At 31.3% G+C, this 13,108-nt stretch overlaps 1 long non-coding RNA gene across 1 annotated transcript; it reads left to right on the top strand.

Annotated features, from left to right (window-relative positions):
- Positions 1-1,611: 1,611 nt before the first annotated feature.
- Positions 1,612-8,495, top strand: LOC132714002 (uncharacterized). Its single transcript, XR_009623509.1, has 3 exons — positions 1,612-2,285; positions 6,211-6,303; positions 7,767-8,495. It is a non-coding gene; the product is annotated as an uncharacterized LOC132714002 (long non-coding RNA).
- The last annotated feature ends 4,613 nt before the right edge of the window (positions 8,496-13,108 follow it).

Here is a 13,108-nt window from a genome sequence, read left to right as displayed (position 1 = left end):
ATATAAGTAGCCATGACAGGCTGTGTTCAGTTTGCATTTTGGCTTTAAATCCTGACAGTCGTGAAAACTGGTGACAAGAGCATTTTGTGGAACTTTTAACTGTTAAATATAGCAAAAGTAGTGCTTTTCAGGGTTGAATAAAGAATTTGTGGAATTAAACTTGTTATCAATAAAAGTTGTTATTTGAACAGTTTTTGACTTAGCTTACAGTACACATGCTGAGTGACCCACATTCTTGTAAACTTTCAGGCCTGAAAATAGCCAGGTGCACAACTTCACATGCTTATCAACATTCCTGTAAGGTTTCATGACTCTAGGTCAAATACTTTTTGAGTTACTTGCGACACAATTTGAAAATTGGAAATTTTTACTTATTCAAGGGCAATAACTCTAAATATACTTAATATATCCACACAAAAATACCCAGGTGCACAACTACACATGCTGATCAACATTCCTGTAAGATTTCATGACTGCTAGGTCAAATATTTTTTGAGTTAAGTGCGGCACAAGTTGAAAATTGGAAATTTTTACTAAGTCAAGGGCAATAACTCTAAAAATACTTAATATATCCACATGATAATACCCAGGTGCACAACTTCACATGCTGATCAACATTCCTGTAAGGTTTCCTGACTCTAGGTCAATTACTTTTTGAGCTACGAGCGCCAAAAAAGGGAACGGATGGACGGACGGATGGAAGGACAGACGGACAAGGGTAAATCTAAATGGAGTAAATGCCCCCCCCCCCCACTATAGTGGGGGCACAAGAACATAGAGTTCATTATTAGACTCCAATAGGTGAATTCCCCACAGCTATGTACAGAAAGTACTGGAAAACGGAGTTTAGCTCGAATCTGTAATTATTTTAATTCTTACACATCAACAAATAAATGCTGCCGTACCTGATATTAACCTAAATTGCGCATGATTTGTTTCCGTACTTATTTTCAGAGATTCACATTTTTAGTGGTTACGTCACATAATGATTACGTCACATGTCTATAAATATAGAACTTTTAGTCTTTATTGCATAATAACACATGCTTTCGGTTCTTCTATGTTCAATGGGGGAAAATGCGGGTTGTGTTAGAATATAGAACAAAATATGCAGTTATTGTTGATAAAAAAAGCAATTGATAGATCAGCAACCACTGAAGAAATAAAAAAATAAACTTCATATTGGATTTTCAGGGCCGTCCGGGTTTGGTGGTATTGTTCGATTTTGGTGGTCTCGCAGCAGTAGGTCATCAGATACTATGGAACGTCATCAAACCATGCAGAGAGACATTTGTTTTCTATGCAACACAGCAGTTAAAATAGTACAGCAATTTATATCTTTTGAAGTTTTGCCTGTTGTTTAATTTAAATTTAAGTTACCTCAGAGAACTTTAAAAATAAAAAACGCCTGGGGAATTCTAGTTTGAATGCCCATGCGCAATAAATGAGACCCTATTCCAGGTCAATAAATTCTTCTGAACAATAAATTTGCAGACAACACGGAAAAGAAAAGGTTCACATGAAGTTCTTATTTCTTTGGTAAAATCATCTCAACATCTCTTAGATTTTTATCGTTTTTGTTAAAAAGTGCGATTTGGACCTCCAGAATATTTAAATGGTACGTAATGGTACGTAATCTCCAAAAATGGTGCGTAAAATCCTGGTACGTTTCCGCCATGGTACGTAACCATTAGTATACTTAATCATTTGTTGACATAAAAATAATAAACTCACCAAAAACTACGTTTTCGTACGTCCCTAACTCTAATTATGTTAATGATAAGGGACAAACATACAACATGTAACAATGCTTACCTTCCTCATCATAAAAACTCCTTTTGAAGTTTATTATATATCCGACACAAAAGCTTTTTTTCTACCATCCCGCCTACAGAATATGCCCTCTCCTGGCAATGACAGTTGATGACGCAAAAAAGTGGACGACTTCATTTTTCAAGCACTTGAAGGGGTGTTCAGTCTAATTACAATTTGTTTACAACCGTTTAAATGATATTTCTTATAAATTAACATTTTAATTATTCACAACCGATCGATATGATAATTTAATTATTTTATAAAAGAATAGTACTGTCACGAAAATTGTGGCTTATGTACCGAGTACCTGACTCCCCCGTGTAAGCGTATCGACTTTACCGTTTCCGCCGAAACAGCGGGTGCCTGTGTACTGTAGTTTAATTACACGCAAAGCTGCTGTTAAACGGGTAAATAGACGTGATGTCATTTCAAAATTACTGTATACATGCGGGTTGTTTCTTCAAGACATGGTGAGTAATTTTGCTGACTATATTATGATTCTAATAACTTTTTAAATGTTGTAATTGATTGCAAGCATGCTTTTAAATACGCATCTTTAAAAGTACTGTAACTTTATTTTATTATTTTTTGTAAGTTGCCCAAATTTACATCGAGGGTGGTAAGTGCCTTGGTTTGCTTTAATCTGTTAATGTAGCTATGATACTGGCTAAGCACTGGTAATATTAAAGACTTTCACAATCTTAATAGATATTATGTTGTCACCCATTACTAAAGAAAAGAGAAACTTGACATGAAATCAAAAACTGCACTGAGCAATATGATGATTTATTCATTTTTCTATTTATTTAAATTTTTTTAAACCTTCAGTGGCAGAAAAAGAAAAACGGAATACATTATTTATATTTTAAAACTTTACTAATTGTACTGTCGAATCTAACCATTAAAGTGAATTGGCCTACTTTGGAAGGCCTGTAATACAACAAAAGTTGTTAAAGGGACTCCACTGAGGTTTTTGACATGATGGGACTGAAAATATTTTTTTCCAGATAAATGTACTTTTGATGTAGGTTTATACCACTAATTTATGTGCAAAAATTTAAGATCATTCGCACACTTCGTTTTTCCAGAATAATTATTCAAATTGTAAAAAATAACCCAAAATGAAAATCATTTAAACACTTTTCGCTCAGATCGGGCTAAAAAAAGTTATAAAAATACGATTTTCAATTGATTTCAAAATATATTTCTTAACTATCTTTGCAATATATTTTTGTTTAAAGTGTCCCTAAGCCATTTTATTTAAGAAAAATTTAGTGTAATTTTTTGGTTTTTAAAAAACCCTGGGGGGAGTCCCTTTAAAATTCAAAAAGGGAAAAAAAAGAAAAGGAAATAATACTTTTAGATTTTGTTAAATGTTACATAATTTTTGTTTATAATAATTTTAATATTGTATACCAAACTTTTTAAAAAGGGAATCCCCTTAAATAAACATTTGATTTTAAATTTTCATTGGGGGAAAAAGGCCCACCCCGTACGGCTAGCCCCAAAAGTTTTTAAGGGCCCTTTTTGTTTAGTCATGGGACGGCTAGCCAGGAAAAACACTAAAAATATCGCCATATATTGCCGGGTTTGGGCCGGGAAAAATCCGTCCCGAAGGGGGCCCGCCCATTTTTGGGGGGGTAACCCAGGCTTTTCCGATTACCCGGGCCCATGGGCGGGTTTTCCCGAGGGACGGGTATTCCGAATCCGAACCGCAAAACCAATATTTAGATATTTTTTCTTGCATAATCTGCCATATTATTTCATATTTAAAAATGGTTTACCTCAATATGATATATGCTCATGGAAATTAAAGTCATTTTCCTCCCTAGCTATTTTCTTACAAATAGCGTATGAACTTACACTTAAATAACAACAGTGAAATGACGTCATCATAAGCACATATTTCCCTTCTAAAAGACGTCATTTTAACGCGGGTTCATTCATAAAGTGCACTAAAATGACGTTGTTGTTTGGCACGCGACTCATCCGGCACCCCCCATGCCAGATGAAAATTTCCGGCATGGGTAAAACTCACGGAAAACGCCAGTCCGATATGCAAGAATGTATTGTCTGACTCACTTTACAGCTAGAAACATTTGGCTAGCCGTTACAGGCTTGTATATCATTTTATTTACTTGTGTATTTTGTAAAATTGATAATTCTTCAATGTAATATCATTTTTTTTTAGTTTTTATGTTGAAAATGGTAGAAATGAAAAATATTTTATTGATATTATTATAATAACCAGGTAATTTTACTGAAAAACTAAATGGACGGGGTAGTAAATATTTTAACTTAATTATACAAATAATTTGATCTACATTTTTTTATGAATAAATTATGAATAGTTTTCTCATTAATTTTAGAGAATTGGAATCTATGCGCTTGAAATTTAGGTTACCGGAAATTGTATGGAATATAATGATGTACTATGTATAAATAAAAAAAAGTCCTGTTCTGTCGGATAATTAAAAGTTAGACCTTTACTTTTTAAAATTACAATATTTAGTAACCATTAATTTTCAAACTGCTATAGATTGACAATGACATATGAGCTAAATGTAAATGGTAGAATGAAAAAATGTTTCTTTCTTGAAATCAAATAATTTTAATGAGCTGTATATATGCATATTAAACAATATGGCTTGTTATAATTTTATGACTTTTCCAGAAGTCCATGGTGTAAGTTGCCAAAGGGTGATATACCAGCACACAATCAGTTAAATAAACACTGACCAGCCAATAAACAACTTGACACTGATAGAATTGTCATATAATATTAAAACATCAAACATTTAAGTGCAAAAGGAAGACTGTGTTATTTTAAGTTTCAGAGTACCGGTACACCTAACTAGCAATGAAAATTAAAATATGTTTTTCTTGTGAATTGAATGCAAATTTTAAAGTGTTTAATTTGCCTCTAGTTAGAAATTATATATAATTATATTTAATAAAAAAAAAAAAACATAATTATATCAAAGATGTAATTCAGATCCGTGATTATAATTATGCATCTTTAAATTGAAAGAGTTTTCAATTTGAAGTTTAAACTTTGGACCATGATAGAATTTATTTAAGTGACCAATAGATATTATAGGTGTTCAATGTAAATAGATAAAATGCCATAACTTGATTTGTACATTTGACTGCAGTGAAAACCCAGAATTAATTTTTTGCTAATCTGTGTATTTTGAAGATATTCCAGGTATAGTTATTAGTATGTACTGTTGTAGAAGAAATGCAGCAGATAAGTTGACACATTGACTTGGATTTAAAACCTGTTTTTAAAAATAAAACATAAAAAATCATGTAGTTATTAATTTTACTGTTACAGTAAAATTTTAAAGCAATTAGATAAACAAAATTAATTATCCATGAGAAAAAGGTATATATATAACAGAAAGTTACAAAAGGGAAGTTATTTCTATAAAAGAGAAAAATATAGTATTATAAGATATTTACATTCATATAATTAACATATTTCTAATCAATATAGAATTATTTTAGCAACATTCAAACTGTTTATTCAAAAACTAGATTTATATTTACAAATTCGAAAATGTAGCTAAAACACCGAATTCCGGTACTTTATGTACACAGCTCTGGGGAATTCACCTAAAGGGCGTGCAGTAATTTTGGTAAACTAGTCTACCTGTATGTTTTTGGTATTTTTTTGGATTAAAGTGTAATAAAACAATTATTTCTTTGGAAGAAAATAATTAAATATCACTGTATGAAAAACTCAATACAAAAAAAATATAGTAAATACATAAATTTCTGCAGAAAATATCTCTAACCTAATTTATGGCATATGCAACAACGACTGTTTTACTTTTATTATAAATAAGCTTTTTTTTGTGGAAAATTTGCGATAGATAGTACAGGAATATTAATAATTTTCAAACACATCAAAGTTTTTCCAGGTGCCATAAACGGTAAAATAATAATTGAAAAAATGGAAATATCACAATGTTAGTTGTGTTATAAATGTAATTCATTGGGTGTAATTCCCCAGAGCTAAATCCGTAACATACCATACCGTAAAACAGTGTTTAGCTAGGTTTCGAAAAGAACAATTATGAATGAATATACCCAAAAGAAAAAATTCTTACAAAATATAATCAATATATGACTTTACCCTGGTCAATTGCTATGCAATAATCCATTGAACCAGTAAAGTGTCATCCTGTTTGGTGATTTTGTGTGCACCTCTATTTCAGGACTAGTGCACTAGAAAAGCACAAGGGTGGGAATTTTAAGCATTCAATAATCATTTTTTTTACTTTTCTATTATTTTTAAATACTGCATGTTAATTAGATAGTTGGCATCTGATTATAGTGTAATGGCTTTTAGACTAGAAATGCTAAATTCTTGTTACTTAAACATTACAGGGTTTAATCCAGTAAACTACTTGTAAGCAAGATAAACAGGTACAGAATATGAAAGAGAAGACTGGTGATGATAACAAGACAAAAAAAGAAAATGTAAGTAGCTTCACTTTGGTTTTACGGCACACCTACAAAGTAAAGGTGATATGGCGACATTCCAGCTTTACTCGGTGCATTATTTCAGGCACAAATGGGCACCTCAGTAGAACCACCGAAGTTCTGTAAGCTAGCTGGATTTTTATTATAAGCTTCCTCACAACGTTCCTGTTGGGATTCGAACCCACAGTGGTGAGGGGCAATTGGTTTGAAGTCAACGACCATACATTAATATCTACATGAAATTCTGGTTACTTCTGAACAGACATTTTGTGCCTGGGACATTACTCCTGCATGCATGAAAGAATTAAAAAAAAGTTAATGCAGCCACCTAGCCTGGGTTCCAGTCTGTTTTTTTATGTGCTTCTGTTCGTCAAATTGACAGCCTGGGGAAATACAAATTTAGATTGAAGCGCCACCTAGTATTCACCTGAAAATTATGGTGTGATTTAAAGAACGATAACTCCTGCAACTACAAACAAGTTTCTAAAAATAGAAAAGAAATTTACCCTAAGTGACTGGAAACTCAACAAAAAGTCATGGAGCCTCGCTTCCATAACCCCTTTTCCGATTAGAAATTGACAGTTTTGACACTAGTTGTTTATTGCATGATGAGCTAAGTTGATCAACATGTCTAAGATTAGCCAAAAACAAATTCTTTGTGTGGATGAAGTCTGAGAGCATCAGAGAAATGTGCTGAACGTAATTTATTTATAATGGTAAATGCCATGGCGTTGGATTTTCACCATTCAGCATCCTTGCCTTTATTTTGATTTAGTCATGTGTGACTTGTGGGTCATGTGCTAATCAGTCTTTTAATAGGGATTATCATTAGTCGATTATTACATAGAAAACCCCCGCAAGTTCCCCCAGGCATTGATATTATAAAAAAAATCGAACGAGTATGAAATCGCTCATATGTGTTATGCATATAAGCAAAAATTGTTAACACCTGAATCCCAGGCTAGCAGCCACCATTAGTAGGTTATGTATTTTGTGCAATACCAAAGTCCCTTAGTCAAAAGTTACAGCAAGTGTTACAAATACAGTCTTATCTAGTGTGGTTGGTTAACTGTTGCATACATGATTGTATTTCATTATTATTATTTACCTGTACACATAACTGCCAATAATTTGTCACATGCAAGAACACTGTCACTAGGTAAAGGCCACACAAGTGATTAATCTTAGTTTATTTTTCATTATTTACCCAGGATTTGTAAACAACAAAATCTAACGTATACACAAAGATAAGAATAATATAATATATAACTTGTATTTATAAAATTCTTAACATACAACAAATGGTGCTAATTTAAAAACATTTGGTTGGTGTTTTTTAAGACATGTATCTGTATTTTTTTCGAAGTCCCAAAATTTTAAAAGGAATATAAATTATTATATGAATTAAGTGATAGATACATGCAAATAATGAAATGATAGAAATTCTGATTTATTTTCAGATGTTGTTGTTGTCAAGAAGATTTTTTCCTGTTCCTCGCAGAAGGGCAGAAACATACTTGGATGGAAAATGTGCATAATTTTTGCATAAGTTTTGTTGACACTTCCAATTGATAATGAAGAATGCTGCGAAATATTGTTTGTTACAATATCTGAATGACTGTAAGATATGTTGAGTGATTGGTATTCACACAGGTGCTGTTTTAGTGCAAAACAATACAAGCAAATGTTGAATGAACAAACAAGATTGTGCCATACCATAAGGGAGCAGTATGTTCAGGATATTCTATTTGTATAAACCCAACGCAACTACAGATGTAATGTGGATATATACTAGAATCAGATTGTCTGTCTGTCTGTTTGTCTACCCATTGGAGATATTGAATTAACTTAATAGATAGATCATGTATGTTATTGTTGTGGAATGTAGTTCCTAGCAACTATATCTCTATTGCCTGTTGAAAAGAAGATTGTGTTTAATAGATGAAACTGGCTAGGTGTTACTATTTCAGCATTTTAAGTATGATGTTAGATCATATTACATGTACGTCAAATTTATATGCCCATTTGAAAAACAAGACATACAATGGGAACCTCAGGTTGGCAGGCATTGTCAAATTATGTAAGCATTATATTTTGGATGTCACAAACCAAAATCAAGGAGTAAATGACTTCCAAACTTCCACTAACAGAAGCCCTGCCCATGCAGGGTTTTAATGAAACTATCACCTGATAAAGGTCAAGGTCACACTTAGAGATCATTGATAAATGCTTGTTAGGAGCAAAACGGTGTCATGTATCACTTCCCAAATTAATGTTCAACATTGTTAAGCGTAGCATCACATGCTAAAGGTCAAGGTCACATACAGAGGTTAAAGTTCAGATAGAAGTAGGAACCATTAAGTCATCATTTGTTGAGGGATTGTAACACATATGGTCATTATCATGACTATGCCTGTGACACAGTCATGTATGCAAATTTGTTCATTTATAATATGCAAGGTCTTGAAGGCCACTAAAGATAATGAAATATCCAGATTTTCTCTGGAGCATCTAAATTCTCCTACATGCATGGAAGAATGTTGATAACATGTTTTTTCTATCTAATGAAATATGCTTTTGTAATTAGCATTTTGTTCGATCCATAGAGGGAGTCTTATAATACCTGAGTTTTTATCAGATTTTTTTTTTGTTCCTTCGACCAAACAAACGATCAATTTTATAGATTAATTGAGTTCAACAGGTTTTTCTATCACATGAAATATGCTTTGGTATAGCACTTTTGTTCCATCGACCGAACAAAATGCCTTTACCGGATTTTCTATCAAAATTTTTTTGTTCGGTCAACCAAACAAAACAACAATTTTATTAAATTGAACTTCGGGCATATTATGTTATACCCCCTGGCGTCCGTCCGTCTGTCTATCTGTCCGTCCGTCCGTTAGCAATTTGGTTTCCGGAGCATAACTTAAGTTCCATTTGGCCCACAGTATTCAAACTTCATAGGGTGATTGTCCATATTAGGTAGAAGACCCCTATTGATTTTGGGGTCACAAGGTCAAGGTCACTATCACCTTTAAACTGGAAACAGTTTTCGCTCAATAACTCAAGTATTAATCAACCTACAACTTTAGGATTAACAGCTTTATACCCCTGACGTCTTTTCATCCATCCATTGTAGCATTTTTACTTACATGATAACAACTTGATGATGGTGCTTTGAAAACAGCAACTGTATATATACATGAATGTTCTTCAGCTATAAAGGAGGGAGGTAATACTATATTTAATTCCCATTTCTTACAAATTATGCTTTATCCTTACTAAAAGACAAAGTACTTTTGGGCATATAATGCTTCGCCTAACGGTGCTCTTGTTTTTCTATCTAATGAAATGTGCTTTTCGTGTAGCATTTTTGTTTGATCTATTACAGTGTTTTGCTTTTCTTTTTCTTTTTTTTTTTTGATGTATCAAACAAAATGTTTATTTTGCATTTTTTATTTGATTTAACAAGTTTTTGTAATGAAAACAATTTAGTTTGGTTATTGAACAACTGATAAGATGTTTGCCTGTTTTGTTTGATCGAAAAAAATATACATTTGTGAAATCCAATTAAAACAAATGTATATATAATTTTTTTTTTCAATTGGTATTTTGTTTGATCGGTCCTTTAATGTTTATTAATCTTAAGTTTTTTATTTGATATAACAAGTTTTGGTAATGAAAAGAAATTTTGTTTGGTCAATCGAACAAACTAATAAGATGTTTGCCCTTTTTGTTCGATCGACCGAACAAAATCTTTATTTGAAATTTTTCATTTATTTAACCAGTTTTGGAAATGAAAAGAATTTTTTTTCGATCGATCAAACAAAGAAATAAGATGTTTGCCCTTTTTGTTTGATCATTCGTACAAAATGTGTTGTTTTGTTTAGCACAAATTGAGAGAGAAATTTTTCAATACAGTGATTGAACATATTTGTTAGATCGATCGAACAAAATATTTATTTGAATTTTTTCATTTATTTAACCAGTTTTGGAAATGAAAAGAAATTTTGTTCCATCAATCGAACAAAATATATATTTGTTATTAATTGAACACAATGTTTTTTTTTTTAGTACAGTTTGAGAGAGAAATTTTCCAATACAGTGTAAATTGAACAGTTTGTTCGATCGATCGAACAAAATCTTTATTTTAAATTTTTCATTTGATTTAACCAGTTTTGGAAATGAAAAGAAATTTTGTTCGATCAATCAAACTAAGAAATAAGATGTTAGCCCTTTTTGTTCGATCGATCAAAATATATATTTGTTCGATCAATCGAACAAAATGTTAAATATTTTTTTTGTACAGTTTGAGAGAGAAATTTTCCAATACAGTGTTGAACAGTTTTGTTTCGATCGATCGAAATGTTTATTTAAAATTTTTCATTTATTTAACCAGTTTTGGAAATGAAAAGAAATTTTGTTCGATCGATCGAACAAAATATATATTTGTTCGATGGATCAAACAAAATGTTAATTTTTTTAGTACAGATTGAGAGAGAAATTTTCAAATACAGTGTTTGAACATTTTTGTTCGATCGATCGAACAAAATCTTTATTTTAAATTTTTCATTTATTTAACAACTTTTGGTAATGACAAGAAATTTTGTTCGATCGATCGAACAAATATATATTTTGTTCGATCGATCAAACAAAATCTTTATTTTAAATTTTTCATTTACTTAACCACTTTTGGAAATGAAAAGAAATTTTGTTCGATCAATCGAACAAAATATATATTTGTTCGATCGATCGAACAAAATGTTTAATTGTTTTGTACAGCTTGAGAGAAATTTTCCAATACAGTGTTTTTGAACAGTTTTGTTCGATCGATCGAACAAAATGTTTATTTTAATTTTTCATTTATTTAACCACTTTTGGAAATGAAAAGAAATTTTGTTCGATCGATCGAACAAATATATATTTTGTTCGATCGATTGAACAAAATGTTTGTTTTAGATTTCATTTCATAAATGAAAAGAAATTTTGTTCGATCGATCGAACAAATTAAGTAATAAGAAGTTTGTCCTTTTTGTTCGGTCGATCGAACAAATATAAATTTTGTTCGATCGATCGAACAAAATCTTTGTTTTAAATTTGTCATTTATTTAACCAGCTTTGGAAGTGAAAAGAAATTTTGTTTGATCGATCGAACAAAATATATATTTGTTCGATCGATCGAACAAAATGTTTAATTGTTTTTGTACAGTTTGAGAGAGAAATTTTCCAATGCAGTGTTTGAACTGTTTTGTTCGATCGATCGAACAAAATCTTTATTTTAAATTTTTCATTTATTTAACCACTTTTGGAAATGAAAAGAAATTTTGTTCGATCGATCGAACAAATATATATTTTGTTCGATCGACCGAACAAAATCTTTATTTTAAATTTTTCGTTTATTTAACCACTTTTGGAAATGAAAAGAAATTTTGTTCGATCGATCGAACAAAATATATTTTTGTTCGATCGATCGAACAAAATGTTTAATTGTTTTTGTACAGTTTGAGAGAGAAATTTTCCAATACAGTGTTTGAACATTTTTGTTCGATCGATCGAACAAAATGTATGTTTTAAATTTCATTTGATAAATGAAAAAAAATTTTGTTCGATCGATCGAACAAATTAAGTAATGAGAAGTTTGCCATTTTTGTTCGATCGATCGAACAAAATGTTTGTTATATGTATTTATTCAATGTCTTTTAGTCAAATTTTCAATTAAATTGATGAAAAAAGAGTCACTTGTTCTTTTTTGTATTCACCATTTGTGAAAAATAACTCCAATATTTACACACAAAAACCCTGTTTTTAGGCTAAAAAGAGGGACTGATTGGACAATCCCTTTTTATTTTGGAACGAGATATAAGTACATTTTTTAAGAGTTTTGGTTTATGATTGAGCATGAAATTGAAAGAAAAGAAAAGCTTTGGAATAAAGCTTGAAAGGCAAGACAACAGACAATTTTTTATTTTTTTATGATGCTATGCGTTTATGAGCAATAACTATTAGACGTCAGGCTTGACCGACATAAAACTATAACAAGCCTGTAACGTCTAATTTATTGGACTATTGTGATGTTTGCATGTACGAAGGGTGATCATAATTATTGTACCTAGACTTTCATTGGAGCTTCTTTACTTAACGTCAGGTGAAATTCATACTTAAATGAATTGTATTTATGGTTAAATGAAGTATTTTTTTAATAATTGCTGCATTTATAGTTACGTTGTCATGACGTGATGTCATGTAAATTCGGTGAGCACAGGATTGTATGTTATGTATGTATTATTTTATATCTGTCATAGTTTTGATACTTATACTGTACCTATAGTTAATATTTCAGGGGATATGTAGCAGATATTGATTTGTAGTGTGTTTAACTTTCAATCTTTATTTCCTATCTGATAGAATAAGTCTATAAGTCTTTGTATTTTTCTGATCAACCCTCGTAAGTAAGCAAAAAAAAGCATTTGAAAGAAAGTGATAATGAAGAGTCTTTTGCTATTGATAAATTATGTTTTCAGTGTGGTTATATTTTCCTGGTCCTTCGGGATCATTGATGCCAGAACTATTAAGTGTTTAGAATTAAGTACCACACTAGCCAGTGCTAGCGGGCTTGAGGGATGTTGCACACTATCATTATTCCTCATGTACAGACTTAATCAAACCGAGTTTTCATGTAATTTTGTTGTTTTCATGCTTCCGATGGATCATACTTTATCCAGATTTTTATAAAATAAATATCTGTTACCCCGGAACCGCAACTGTCTTTACACCATACAGCTATGAAATAAAAGCACATTCT

This window comes from Ruditapes philippinarum, unplaced genomic scaffold, assembly GCF_026571515.1.
Source record: "Ruditapes philippinarum isolate M1 unplaced genomic scaffold, ASM2657151v2 ctg7933_1_1_1_1, whole genome shotgun sequence".
NCBI lineage: Eukaryota > Metazoa > Mollusca > Bivalvia > Venerida > Veneridae > Ruditapes > Ruditapes philippinarum.
Note: the sequence above shows the minus strand (reverse complement) of the source record. Positions and strands in the feature narration are given on the sequence as shown.